Source organism: Gorilla gorilla, chromosome 18 (genome assembly GCF_029281585.2).
Source record: "Gorilla gorilla gorilla isolate KB3781 chromosome 18, NHGRI_mGorGor1-v2.1_pri, whole genome shotgun sequence".
In the NCBI taxonomy this organism is placed as follows: Eukaryota; Metazoa; Chordata; class Mammalia; order Primates; family Hominidae; genus Gorilla; species Gorilla gorilla.
The window spans coordinates 17,230,405-17,242,913 of NC_073242.2; positions in this window are offsets into that span (position 1 = coordinate 17,230,405).

Here is a 12,509-nt window from a genome sequence, read left to right on the forward strand (position 1 = left end):
AGTGGCTTTTTCATTACATGGTTAACATAGGTTCTCATTTCTTCTTCTTCCTCTTTTTTGCTTTTTTTTTTTTTTTTTTTTTTTTTTTTTTAGAGACCCTCTGTTGCCCAGGCTGGAGTTCAGTGGCATGATCATGTCTCACTGCAGCCTCGACCTCCCAGGCTCAAGCAGTCCTCCCACTTTAGCCTCCTGAGTAGCAGGATTGCAGGTGCGCAGCCACCACACCCAGCTAGAATGAGTTCATGTTCTTTGCAGGGACATGAATGAAGTTGGAAACTATTATCCTCAGCAAACTAATGTAGGAACAGAAAACCAAGCACCACATGTTATCACTCATAAGTGGGAGTTGAACTACGAGAACACATGGACACAGGGAGGGGAACATCACACACCCGGGCCTATCGGGGGGTGGAGGGAAAGAGGAGGCAGAGCGTTAGGACAAATACATAATGCATGCGGGGCTTGAAACCTAGATGCTGGGTTGATAGGTACATCAAACCACCATGGCACATGTATACCTACGTAACAAACCTGCATGTTCAGCACATGTATCCCAGGACTTAAAGTAAAATTTTTAAAAAAAGAAAAAAAAATTAATTTTTTGTAGAGACGGGGTCTTACTGTATTGCCCAGGCTGGTCTTGAACCCCTGGGCTCAAGCCATACTTCCACCTCAGCCTCCTGTTGTGCTGGGATTACAGGTGTGAGCCACCACACCGGATCCTTCTCTGTCTTCTTATGTGACCCCTTTCCTGTAACTCCAGTCATTGGGCCCCAGGTGAGTCAGGATAATCAATGCTGTTTTCTGCAATGTCTTTGGACTCTGACTTCAACTTCAATTCATCAACAAACATTAATCAAGCTCTTACCATGTGCCAAGCACTAAGCAGTAAGCAAAGCAGACAAAACCTTGCCCTCATGGGCTTTATAATCTAATGGGGTCAGACAGACAGACAACAATAAATAGAGTAAGTGAACAAGGTGGTCAGTGCTCGGAGACCAATAAAACAAAGTCAAGGCAATTGGGGGTGCTGGCTGAGGCACTGTGATTCCACTGCGATAGTTGGGAAAGGCTTAAATGAGAATGTTACTGGCGATGAATTCATACGGGTCTGCAGCAACCTCAATTCTTGCCTCCACGGAAGAAAGAATTCAACTGAGGGGCATAAGGCAGAAGGAGAGACTGAGGCAAGTTTCAGAGCAGCAGTGAAAGTTTATTAAAAAGTGTTAGAGGCTGGGTACGGTGGCTCACGCCTGTAATCATAGCACTTTGGGAGGCCGAGGCGGGCAAATCATGAGGTCAGGAGTTTGAGACCAGCCTGGCCAACATGGTGAAACCCCATCTCTACTAAAAATACAAAATATTAGCTGGGCGTAGTGGTGGGCGCCTGTAATTTTAGCTACTCGGGAGGCTGAGACAGGAGAATTGCTTGAACCTGGGAGGCAGAGGTTGCAGTGAGCTGAGATCATGCCACTGCACTCCAACCTGGTGACAGAGAGACTCAGTCTCAAAAAAAAAAAAAAAAAAAAAAAAAGTGTTAGAGCAGGAATGGCTGGGCGTGGTGTCTCACGCCTGTAATCCCCACACTTTGGGAGGCCAAAGCAGGTGGATCACCTGAGGTCAGGAGTTTGAGACCAGCCTGGCCAACATGGTGAAACCCCATCTCTACTAAAAATACAAAATTAGCTGAGTGTGGTGGTGCATGCCTGTAATTCTAGCTACTTGGGAGGCTGAGGCAGGAGAATCACTTAGAACCCAGGAAGGGAAGGTTGCAGTGAGCCAAGATCAAGCCACTGCACTCCAGCCTGGGCGACAACAGAGCGAGACTCCATCTCAAAAAAAAAAAAAAAAAAAGCATTAGAGCAGGAATGAAACAAAAAACGGTACACTTGGAAGAGGACCCAGCAGGCGACTTGAGAGATCAAGTGCGCTGTTTGACCTTTGACTTGGGGTCATACACTGGCATGCTTCTGGGGGCTTGCGTCCCTTCTCCCCTGATTCTTCCCTTGGGGCGGGATGTTATCTGGAGCAGTGGCCTGGAGAGAAGCATGCTGAGTGTGCTTCCTGGAGTTGTACGCATGCTCAGTTAAAGCGTTCTTCCCTTACCAGTCAAATGTCCCCAGGAGGTCATATACCAGTTAAACTCTGCCATTTTGCCTCTTAGTGTGCATGCTTGAACCTACTTGCCCAACTCTTGAGATCTTATCGGGAAGCTGCTGATCACCAGTTTCAGGTATTTCTGTTCATTGGGAAACTGCCTTTCCCTGGTGCTGACTGCAACCAATTATTATTTCAGAGAGACAGTTAACAGCCGCCTGACCATGGTTGCCTGACATTCCTAGTGGTGGGGGAGGAGCCCTCTCCTGCCCTGTTCATGTCTGACTAGCTAACTACTGTAACTAGAAGATGACACCTTCTTCAGAAGCTTGAAAAAGGCAGGGAGACAAGGTAAGGGAGGGAGACAGGCAGATATCTGGGTGCACAGCATTCCAGACATAATGAAAAACCAGGGCAATGCCGCCAGGTGAGCACCTGCCTGGCGTATTTAAGAAACTGAAAGGAAACCAGGGTGATGGAAGGGTGTGAGGAAAGGGCAGGAAAATAGCTTGTGCAGGTGAGAGAGATGCTGGGGGCTGGATGGTGGGGGCCATGCAGGCTCTTATAGGAACACTGGCTTTATTTCTAAGAGAAATGAGGATCCCCTTGATGTTGCTGTTAACTAATGAATGACAACACTGCAGCTAAGTTTAATCAGGTTTTCTCTGGCTGCTGTGGAGAGAACAGAGCAAGGTTGGAGGCAGGGCTGTGAATTAGGAGGTGACTGCAGAATCAAGGGAGAGACAATGTGGCTTGGACCTAAGTGATGGCCATGGGAACAGTGAGGTGTAATCTGATTTGGGAAATATTTTGAACATGAAGCCAACAGGATTTGCTGATGAATTGGGTGCGTATTACGAGCAAAAGACAGGAGCTGTGATGACTGAAAGCTCTTGATATGGAAAAGCTTTTGGTGGCATGAGCTGGGAAGGAAGTTCAAGAATTCCATTTTGGATATGATAAGTTTAATACTGTTAGGAAATAATTCTCCATGGGTGCAATCTTGGCTCACTGTAATCTCCGCCTTCCGGGCTCAAGCCATCCTCTCACCTCAGCCTCTTGAGTATTTAGGACTACGGGCACAGCCACCACTTCCAGTTAATTTTTTTTTTTTTTTTTTTTTTGAGATGGAGTCTCTCTCTGTTGCCCAGGCTGGAGTGCAGTGGGGCAATCTCGGCTCACTACAACCTCCAACTCCTGGGTTCAGGTGATTCTCCTGCCTCAGCCTCCCAGGTAGCTGGGATTACAGGCATCCGCCACCACACCCGACTACTTTTTTTGTGTTTTTTTCTAGAGACAGGGTTTTGCCATGTTGACCAGGCTGGTCTTGAACTCTTGGCCACAGGTGATCCATCTGCCTCGGCCTCCCAAAGTGCTGGGATTACAGGTGTGAGCCACCATGCCTGGCCACAGCTAATTTTTGTATTTATTGTAGAGATGGGGTTTCTCCATGTTGCTTAGGCTGATGTTGAACTCCTGGGCTCAAGTGATCGGCCTGCCTTGGCCTCCTAAAGTGCTGGCATTACAGGCATGAGCCAGCATGCCTGGCCTCCGGATGACCTTTTCAAGACATCAAAAGGCATATAAACGTCATATTTGTATTGTGAACAGCCTTAGTAGGCAGAGATAGTGTCTCCCTTCTGGGCAGAGGGCAGATTTGTTTACTATTCAGGCTAATAAAGATAATGCCTCCCTCTGGGGCAAAGGTTGAGCAGATTTGCTTGCAGCTCATTATAAAATACAGGGTTTTTCAAAACTCCAGGTTTCTCAGTCATGTGTAGAGCATCTGCCTTGACCCCCTCTGTACCACCCCAGGGACTTTGTGGGGGATGCAGGGAGGGAACTGATGCAAACATGAAGCTCATGCTGCCTGCTATGAGGTGGGTAATAGGATCTTTTGTCTCTGATCCAGGAGTCTCGTGTCTTCTGCCAGAATTCATGAAGCTATGGCAGAATACCTTGTTAGTTTGCAAGTAGGGTCAAATCCCCAGCCCCTTTTTCAGTTCTTGACAGAGATGTCTATTAGACATCCAAGTGGCGATGCTGGGTGAGCAACTGAGTGCATGAACTTGGAGTTTGGGGAGGAGTACAGGCTGGAAATATAAACATGTGAATTAGAGGATTTCTTTACAGCCATGCATCTGGATGGTGGAGAAGAAAAGTTATGGAATTAAAGCCTGGGAAAAGCCAGCACAGAAAATTGGGGTAAGGAAGGGGAGAGGACAGCTGGAAGAGAAGGGATTAACCAAAGAGGCTGAGAAGGAACAGCTGTGAGATAGGAGCGAACCCAGAGAGCAGCATCCTGGAAGCCAAAGAAATAAATAAGGAGGAAGGAAGGGACAACTGTGACCTTCGTTGCATTAGGCTAAGTAACTATTGAATCTGGTAATGAGGTCATTGATGAGCTTAGGAGCAGCTTGTGTGTGTGTGTGTGTGTGTGTGTGTGTGTGTGTGTGTGTGTGTGTGTTAGAAGGGCTTAGGAGAAGATGGAAAGTGAAGAATTGGAGATATGGTGAGCTAGACAATGCTTTTGAGGAGTTTTCCTGCAAAAGAAAGAGAAACACGAGATCGAAGCTGTAGAGGGCTGTGGGGCCAGGAGAGAACTTTTTTTATTTTATGTTTTTTGAGATGGAGTTTCGCTCTTGTTGCCCGGGCTGGAGTGCAATGGTGCAATCTCAGCTCGGCCGAATCTCAGCTCACCGCAACCTCCGCCTCCTAGGTTCAAGCAGTTCTCCTGCCTCAGCCTCCCAAGTAGCTGGGATTACAGGCATGTGCCACCATGCCCAGCTAATTTTGTATTTTTAGTAGAGACAGGGTTTCACCATGTTGATCAGGCTGGTGTCGAATTCCTGACCTCAGGTGATCCGCCCGCCTCAGCCTCCCAAAGTGCGTGATTACAGGCATGAGCCACCACGCCTGGTCAGAACTTTTGTTTTTAACCAGAGAAATACCAGGGAATTCAAATGCTAGAGGAAATGCTGCTCTCGGGAGGAAGAACTGATGATAAAGGAAGGAGAAAATGGAAGTGTTGGAGTGATGTCCGCAGATAGGTAAGACAAGGTGGGGTCTCTTTGGCAGATGGAGGAGTGGGTCTCAACCTGGAGCCTAGAAAGTTCATTCAGAAAAACAGTCCGTGACACCGATGTAGAAAAGTGGGGAAATTAAATGGCAGGAGCTTGGTGGGAACTCTCTTCTGCTTCCTTCCCCCTCCCTTGTCAACCTAGGAAGCAAGGTCCTCAGGCAAGTGGGGAAGGAGGAAAGTCAGAGGCAGGAGGGGAGAGAGAGCTGGTGGCTTCATGCCTGGGAGAGTGACAAGACCAGCAAAATGCAGTGAATGAGACAGCATTGAGGACCCACTTGCAGCTCATGGCCTTAGAGGGAGAACCTGTCCCTTTATGGAGGCTGTACAGTGTGGCACTCAGGAGCTGTGGCAGTTATGCTTCTTACCATGTGGACAGCATTGTTCTGCCAGGAGGGAGAATTAATCAAGCAGGCAGAAGGAAGCAGAGCAAGAGATAAAGAGGGTGACTTCTGTGTTTGGGTCCCTGGTTCCAGCTCTTCCCAAATCCCACCTCTATCCCTGAGCTTCTTTCAATTAGACTGTTTCATTCTATCAGACACGTCATTGTACCAGCTATAGAGACAGAAACCCAGCCTGAGTGGCTCCAACTAATATGGGGCTCATTCTTGGGTGTGAAGAAAAGTCTAAGGATGGGCTGGAGACAGCAGAGCACCAGGAACCCAAGCTGCTTCTTTCTTTCTGGCTCACCACGTGTAGTACTGGCCTCTGTCCTCATGGTCACAAGATGGCTGCTGGAGCTCCAGCTATCCGTTCTACACTCCAGTCCAAAAGAATGGGAATGATGGCTGGGCACCATGGCTCATGCCTGTAATCCTAACAGTTTGGGAAGTCGAGGTGGGCAGATTGCTTGAGCTCAGAAGTTAGAGATCAGACTGAGCAACAGGGCGAGACCCCCATCTCTACTAAAAATACAAAAACTAGATGCGGTATCATGTGCCTGTGTCCCAGCTACTTGGGGGGCTGAGGCAGGAGAATTGCTTGGGCTTGGGAGGTCGAGGCTGCAGTGAGCCGAGATTGCACCACTGCACTCCAGCTGGGGTGACAGAGTGAGACCCTGTCTGAAGTTAAGAATAGAAAAGAAACAATGGGAATGGCAAGGCACAAAGGGCACTCAATCCCAACTTATTTAGGATCTTCCCTCCTACGCCAAAGGATTTCTTGGGAGCTCTACCAATTGTATCTGCTGTCCTCTTTCCGATCACTCCTAACTTACAGGAAGGCTAAGAACCGTTGCTTTTGGTTTGGCCTCATTGTCACCCCAACTAAAATCAGAATTCTTGACCAAACAAGAAAGGAAGAATGGGTATTTGAGAAGCAGCTAACAGACTCTGGCATATCAAACAGGCTTCCAGTGAACTTCTGTTTTCCTTGTGGAATAGAGTTCTTAGAGGGCAGGTGCAAGGAGAGCCTTGTAAGGGAAGCACAGAGGCTGTGAGTCCTCAGAAGGTCAAAGTGCTGGGACAAAACAAAGTCAGATCATCTCTTAAGCAATGTGGTGCTTTCTGATTTTCTTCCCTCCTCCCCATCTCCCACTCCCGCCCCCAACACCGTACACTTAGCCCTTGTGGAATAGAATTCTTAGGGGTTCAGGTAAAAGAGATTTGAGAGACACAGAGAGAAATAGCAATAGGTGCAGGATGGGTTGACATTGGGGCGCAGAGAAGAAGCTACAAACAAGATGGGAGAGGTGATTTGGGGACTACGGGGCTCAGCCTGCCGTCTTAAAGATACAGGGGCTAAATAGAAACATCTGTGGCATACAGAACCTTTGAGAGTGGTGAGGAGGGTAAAGTTAAGAAATTAAAAAAGTATTTGGACCAAAAATATTTGAGATCTAATACAGTAGTTGCTCTCAATTCTTCTTTGGTGAGATGGATATTTTTAACTCTTTTCTTTTTTGGTGAACTTTTTCCTAACCCATTCCATAGCTCCCATCATGACCATGCAAATAGTTATTACTAATCACTTTAAGAAAATCCAAAATGCCCAAAGAATGACAATGAATTTAGCATCATTTATATATCACACATTTGAAAAATGGATCTACAGTTATTTGTTCAGTCAATAGATGATGCTTGATGCATAAATGGAATAAGAGTTGTTAAACAGTCACATTTCTTGAGAAGGTTATGAACACTCCAGAGTCATTGTCTGGGTAAGGTCTGCCCTGACCAGCCTGTTTCCCCTTGTCCTATTGTAGTCACTGTAGCAAGTCAAGTCAGCTTTCTTTTCTTTTTCTTTCTTTTTTTTCTTTTTTTTTTTTTTTTTGGAGACAGGGTCTTTATCTGACACCCAGGCTGGAGTGCAGTGGTGCAATCTAGCTCACTGTAGTCTTGAACTTCTGGGCTCAAAGAATCAAGTAGCTAGGACTACAGGTGAGCACTACCACCCCTAATTTTTCAATTATTTTTCTTTGTAGAAAAGAGGTCTGGCTATGTTGCCCAAGCTGGTCTCAAAGTCCTGGACTCAAGCAATCCTCCCACCTCGCCTCAGCCTCCCAAAGTGCTGGGATTATAGGCGTGAGCCACCATGCTCAGCCTCTTTTAATTTTTTTCATAGCACTTATCACTCTCTGATATTACTTGTTTATATATTTGTTTGTCTTGACCTGTCTGCCTCCTTAGAATGCAAGCTTGATGACAGGAGGGACTTTCTGTGTCTTATCCGTGGATGAATTCCCATGAATCCCTGGCATGAACACTGTCCTAAGTATTGAATCAATTCTCAACAAATATTTGGTGAATATGATTTGTTGAAGTCCTCAATATATGGCTTGGCACCTAGTAAGTGCTCAATAAATGTTCGCTCTTATTGCCGTCATCATCATCATTGTCATCCTTGTCATTGCCAAAGTCATAAATAAGCCTATGGCCCCAGGGGTTAGATTAGGCACCCATAACACATATAATCAACTTTCTTTTTTTTTTTTTTTTAAGATGGAGTCTTGCTTTGTCGCCCAGGCTGGAGTGCAGTGGCACAATCTTGGCTCATTGCGACCACCACCTTCCAAGTATCTGGGACTACAGGCATGCACCATCATCCCCGGCTAATTTTTGTCATTTTAGTAGAGACGGGGTTTCGTCATGTTGGCCAGGCTGGTCTCAAACTCCTGGCCTCAAGCGATCCACCTGCCTCGGCCTCCCAAAGTGCTGAAATTACAAGGCATGAGCCACCATGCCCAGCCCACAATCAACATTTAAAGAAAAAAAATGTCTGCCAGTGTAGTCTGAGACTTGGACTGCGTCCCCTTTTCAAACATCAGAGCCTTGCAAGGGTAGCATAGAGGCTGTGAGTCCTCAGAAGGTCAAAGTGCTGAGACAAAACAAATTCAGATCATCTCTTAAGCAATGTGGTGCTTTCTGATTTTCTTCTCTCTTTCCCATCTCCCACTCCTGCCCCAACACCCTACTCTTGCAAATTGATGTGATTTTCTTCTGCACACATGATAGGTGCCCTCTCCACACAGGACCTCGCTTTCCTTTGCTGTCTCCAGATTTTTTTTACAGGAGGCTCTGCAGTCAGAGGAACGTTATTTACTACCTAGAGCTCCCTCTGCTGATGCATTGGGTAGATGATTAGCCTGGAAGCCTGCGGATTTCAGCAGAAGCACAGCTGGGCTCGTGGCGGGGTTTGTCACCTGCCTATGCCTGTGGTCTCATCAGAGGCTGTTTCTTTCTCTTGCACTGGGGAAAGAGGTACAGGTGATGCCTGTCTGTCTATGACCTCGCATGCTGTGGGTGGGGCTCCAGGGACGTTCGAGGTCCTGGCTCCTCTGACCTCCATGTGGAATCCTTGCGCTTGCAAATGCTTATTGGAGAGACTCTGGGATTCCTAGTGGGCTGGGAGGGTGTTCAGCATACCACTCACTGACACTCAGAAACAGGTGACCCACCTGTTCATGATTTCTGTCTCAATGCAGAAGTGAAACGTAGGGGGAATTTTTTAATTTTTCAAGAGCAAAATTTGTAGAGTCTGGGTGAAAACAGGCTCTAATAAACCAAAAAGAAATAAATGCATGATCGAAATTTTAAAAAAGAATGTATTTGGCTAAATTTAACTCTTAGGCTGAAGTTTATTTAAATGCAGAAGGCATATCCAGCCCTAGCTCTCTGGCACCTGGGGCAGGAGCATTGAGGCAAGGGGAGAACATTGCTTTACAGACCACCCTGCCAATGCAATCAGTCTAATATTCCTTCAACACTGCGATTGGCCGGTGCTATCATTTTGTATAAACTGTATGACACTCTGCTATATACACTGCCCCATTTCCCTGCCTCCAACCCCCCAGCCTTAAAACATATGTATTATTTTTCTTCACTACTTACAGTTGAGAGTATCGAGGTTTGGTGACATTAACTAACCTGCTTAACATCACACAACTAACAAGTTGCCGAGATGGTGTTTGAACTTGGGTTCCTTGAACTTGTAAGCATGGGGTTCCAACCTGCCAGCATCCCAGGCTCATTCCTACCTGCCCCATAGATCAGTGTTCATTCCATCCCCAAAATGTGTTCAGTGCCCTGCACTGTGCAAAGCACCAGAAAAAGTAGAGATGAATGAGACTTGGTCCTAACCCTTGGGGGTATGTGCAATCTTCTATCAAAGTCGAGGATGAGGTTTTAGTGCTACTTTCTCCAGGCAGCCCTGGATACCTCTGGACACTCATAATTGGCAGTGCCCTACTGTTACTAATAAAAACTAATAACAAAATAAATAAATTAATAAGTAAAATAAAAATTAATAATAAAAAATTAGTGGGTGTGGTGACGTGCACCTGTAGTCCCAGCTACTTGAGAGGCTGAGGCCAAACAATTGCTTGAGCCTGGGAGTTTGAGGCTGTAGTGAGCCATGATTGTGCTACTGCACTCCAGTCTGGTCAACAGAGTGAGAACCTGTCTCAAACAAATGAAGAAAAATAAAGAAAACACATATCATCTAACATTTACGGAGCACTTACTATGTGTCAGTCACTATAGGAAAAAGCCTTTCTTATGGATTATCTCATTGAATCCTTATAAGAAACTTATGAGAATGGCCCTTTTATCAGCCTCATTTTACAGATGAGAAAACTGAGGCCTCTAGGTAAACAATTGATACCTAGAAATCCGAGTCAAAAAGTAGCAGAGCTGAGTAAACCTGGGAAATCTGACTCTTAACCATTTTGCACACTGACTCGGCTGTGGCTGCCCCCTCCTCTGACCCCATCCCGCGCCTGTCTTGTCCCATGACCTCTTTTGACAGCTCCTTGAGAGAGAAGAACCCTGTCCCCCTGGCCTTCCACTTTCTCTCACAGCCCCGAGCTCAGTGCTGGGCACACCTAGGAGCTGAAAACTACTGATTAACTGATTTACTCCCCCCTTCACTGGAAAATGGCGATGAAACAAGATTTGGGGTGGAGGTGGGGAGGGAATCCCACAGATCAGTCTGGGGCTTCTTCAGAGCTCTGGCTCTTGGTCAAGTGAGATTAGGAACGATATTTTAAGAGCAGAGTTCCTTAGGAAATCCTCTACACGCCTATAGTTTGCTTTCCCAGCATGATGTCCGGCACATAATAGGGTCCAATACATCTTTGTTGAATGACTGAATGAGCTTTAAAAATTCTAAGGACTCTCACTGCTGTTGCTAGGGCTGCCGCTGGAGTCTCGGGCGGTGCTTTCGGCTCTGTCTTATACATCAAGCTCTGCCTGTCTCGCTTTAACACCACAGTGGAAGCCAAAGCCGGGACCCCTTCGAATGCAAAGTGGCTGCTTTTGCTTGGTTTGTCTTAGAAGACATGAGGCCCGGCCCCTGCTCCCAGGGGTTCTGGCACTGCCCAAACCCACTGCGTCCCCTGGTACTGAGATACATGTGCACTGCAGATTCGTCAAAATTCACGCCCTTCTCCCACTCCAAGCCGCCCGCTGTTCTGATCTCATCTTCGTCTCACCTCCTTACCCAAAGATTCTTGAGGTGCAGGAAGATAGCTCCAGTGACCCCAGAAGCTTGCCTTCCTATTCTCCGATCTCGGGTGATTTTTCATCCTAAAACCATCACATAAGCTGTTTATGGCGTCCATAACCCGCCTGGAGCCTTTAAACCTCTTTCTTGCATGGCTTTTTATGAGTCTGAGATAAACAAACAACTCTCTCTCCAGGGACTTGGGGCCCAGATCCTTAACCTCACTCCTTAAGCCCCTGGCCCCTGAGGGAGTGGAGCCAGAGGGTGGGCCCCAAAGGACTGTGGTTAAATGCGCGATGTGGAGGAAGCAGATAACATCATTGCTGCTCACAGGGAAAATGCGGCCAGAGACCTTGAAGCAAAGATGAGCCAGAGGGCAGGGTTGCCAAGAGGCTCCAGAGCAGCCTCTGCTGGGTTGAGAAGCTCTGCTGAGACACTAAGAGAGCGTTCTGGCAACATGTGAAATCTTGGGGGCTGTCTCCTCCAACCCCTCATTTGGCACTAAAGAAATCTAAGTCCTGGGAGGGGAGGTGGCTTGGCCAAGGTCATATAACTTCGGGAGGCTGCGTGGAATAAATGATGGAATCTGTTCCCTGCACCTACTTCTTTCCCATCAGACCCTGATCTCTATAGGGCATCCAAGTTGTTACAGGGAGGCTGGCTTCACCCTAATGGCGGAGGTGAAATATGGGATCTTGGCCAAGTTGATCGGCATTTTCTAACTCCCTGGCCACATTGATTGGTCTCGGAGTGACCTAGAACTTAAGACTGGTCTAATCAGAAAAAAAATCTCTGAACCTTTGAGGAAAATCCTGGGAAATACTGACCCTCCTTTCCCTGGGCTAGAAATGAACACAGGATACAAAGTGGTTGAAGCAGCTGAGGCCAGGCATCGTGTGACATCAAGAGGGAATAAGGTAGACTCCATGGAAAGCAGAGAGGAGAGATGGAAAGAAAAGGAATCCCAGATGATAATTGTGAGTTGCTAGATCAAACCTCACCTGAAGCCTTTCCTCTGCAATATTCAGCTACATGATCCAGTAAAGTCTATTTTTAAGACAGACCGGGCTGGGCACAGTGGCTGATGCCTGTAATCCCAGCACTTTGGGAGGCTGAGGCAGGCAGATCACCTGAGGTCAGGAGTTTGAGATCAGCCTGGCCAACATGGTGAAACCTCGTCTGTACTAAAAACACAAAAATTAGCTGGGCGTGGTGGCACATGCCTGTAATCCCAGCTACTCGGGAGGCTGAGGCATGAGAATTACTTGAACCCAAGAGGCAGAGGTTGGAGTGAGCCGAGATCATACCACTGCACTCCAGGCTGGGTGATGGAGTGAGACTGTGTCAAAAAAAAAAAAAAAAAAAAAAAAGATAGACTAAGTCTTATTACTGT